This window comes from Babylonia areolata, chromosome 29 (assembly GCF_041734735.1).
Source record: "Babylonia areolata isolate BAREFJ2019XMU chromosome 29, ASM4173473v1, whole genome shotgun sequence".
Lineage (NCBI taxonomy): Eukaryota > Metazoa > Mollusca > Gastropoda > Neogastropoda > Buccinidae > Babylonia > Babylonia areolata.
In genome coordinates, this window is record NC_134904.1 from 27,792,751 (window position 1) to 27,795,250 (window position 2,500).

A 2,500-nucleotide genomic window follows, 5' to 3' on the forward strand; every position below is an offset into this window, starting at 1 on the left:
TCATGGTGTGTGGCGTGGGGGTCATGGTGTGTTGTGGCGTAGGGGTCATGGTGTGTGGCGTGGGGGTCATGGTGTGTGGCGTGGGGGTCATGGTGTGTTGTGGCGTAGGGGTCATGGTGTGTGGCGTGGGGGTCATGGTGTGTGGCGTGGGGGTCATGGTGTGTGGCGTGGGGGTCATGGTGTGTTGTGGCGTGGGGGTCATGGTGTGTTATGGTGCGGGGGTTATGGTGTGGTACGGTGTGGTGTGTTATGGTGTGTTATGGTGTGTCATGGTGTGTTATGGTGTGTCATGGTGTGCTATGGTGTGTTATGGTGTGTCATGGTGTGTTATGGTGTGTCATGGTGTGATATGGTGTGTCATGGTGTGTCATGGTGTGTCATGGTGTGATATGGTGTGTCATGGTGTGATATGGTGTGTCATGGTGTGTTATGGTGTGTTATGGTGTGTCATGGTGTGTTATGGTGTGTCATGGTGTGTTATGGTGTGTTATGGTGTGTCATGGTGTGTCATGGTGTGTTATGGTGTGGTGTGTTATGGTGTGTCATAGTGTGTTATGGTCTGTCATGGTGTGTCATGGTGTGTTTTCGTGTTGGGGTTATGGTGTGTCATGGTGTGTTATGGTGTGTCATGGTGTGCTATGGTGTGTTATGGTGTGTCATGGTGTGTTATGGTGTGTCATGGTGTGTCATGGTGTGTCATGGTGTGTTATGGTGTGTTATGGTGTGTTATGGTGTGTTATGGTGTGTTATGGTGTGTTATGGTGTGTTATGGTGTGTCATGGTGTGTTATGGTGTGTCATGGTGTGGTGTGTTATGGTGTGTCATAGTGTGTTATGGTGTGGGGGTTATGGTGTGTTATGGTATGGTGGTATTGTGTGTTATGGTGTGGGGTTATGGTGTGTTATGGTGTGTTATGGTGTGTTATGGTGTGGGGGTCATGGTGTGTTATGGTATGGTGGTATTGTGTGTTATGGTGTGGGGTTATGGTGTGTTATGATGTGGGTTTTATGGTGTGTTATGGTGTGGGGGCTATGGTGTGTTATGGTGTCGTGTCATGGTATGTTATGGTGTGGGGGTTATGGTGTGTCATGGTGTGGGGTTATGGTATGTTGTGGTGTGGTGTGTCATGATGTGTTTTTGTGTGTTATGGTGTGTAATGGTGTGTTATGGTGTGTAATGGTGTCGTGTGTCATGGTGTCTTATGGTGTGGTGTGTGCTGGTGTGGTGTCTTATGGTGTGGTGTGTCATGGTGTGTTATGGTGTGGGGTGTTATGGTGTGGTGTGTCATGGTGTGTTGTGTTATGGTGTGGTGTGTCATGGTGTGGGGTCATGGTGTGTTGTGTCATGGTGTGTTGTGTTATGGTGTAGTGTGTCATGGTGTGGGGTCATGATGTGTTATGGTGTGGGGTCATGGTGTGTCATGGTGTGGGGTCATGGTGTGTTATGGTGTAGTGTGTCATGGTGTGGGGTCATGATGTGTCATGGTGTGGGGTCATGATGTGTTATGGTGTGGAGCCATGGTGTGTTATGGTGTAGTGTGTCATGGTGTGGGGTCATGATGTGTTATGGTGTGTTATGGTGTGGGGTCATTATGTGTCATGGTGTGGGGTCATGATGTGTCATGGTGTGGGGTCATGATGTGTTGTGGTGTGGAGTCATGGTGTGTTATGGTGTAGTGTGTCATGGTGTGGGGTCATGATGTGTCATGGTGGGGGGTCATGGTGTGTTATGGTGTAGTGTGTCATGGTGTGGGGTCATGATGTGTCATGGTGTGGGGTCAAGATGTGTTATGGTGTGTCATGGTGGGGGGTCATGGTGTGTTATGGTGTGGAGTCATGGTGTTTCATGGTGTGGAGTCATGGTGTTTCATGGTGTGGAGTCATGGTGTGGGGTCATGGTGTGTCATGGTGTGGTGTGTACTAGTGGTGCATCGTAATGTGTTATGATTTGGTGTGTTATGGCGTGGTGTGTCATGACGTGGTGTGTTGTGTGTTATGGCGTGGTGTGTCATGACGTGGTGTGTTGTGTGTTATGGCGTGGTGTGTCATGACGTGGTGTGTTGTGTGTTATGGCGTGGTATGTCATGACGTGATGTGTTGTGTGTTATGGCGTGGTGTGTCATGACGTGGTGTGTTGTGTGTTATGGTGTGGTGTGTCATGACGTGGTGTATTGTTGTGTGTTATGGCGTGGTGTGTTGTGTTTTTGCGTGGTGTGTCATGACGTGGTGTGTTGTTGTGTGTTATGGCGTGGTGTGTTTTGGCGTGATGTGTCAAGGTGTGTCATGGTGTGTTGTGATGTGGTGTGATATGTCGCGGTGTGCCATGACATGGGGTTTCATTGTGTGTTATGGTGTGCCATGGTGTGGTGTGTCATGCTGTGTCACGCTGTGTCACGGTGTGTCACACTGTGTCGTGGTGTGGTGTGTCACGGTGTGTCATGGTGTGTCACTCTATGTCAGGGTGTGGTGCGTCACGCTGTGTCATGCTGTGTCACGCTGTG

The 2,500-nt window shown here is 49.5% G+C and overlaps 1 protein-coding gene across 2 annotated transcripts in view; it reads left to right on the top strand.

The window, feature by feature from the left end:
• Positions 1–2,500, top strand: part of LOC143302307 (organic cation transporter protein-like) — a 42,615-nt gene that overhangs the window by 34,238 nt on the left and 5,877 nt on the right. The gene's annotated exons all lie outside the window — the stretch shown is intronic.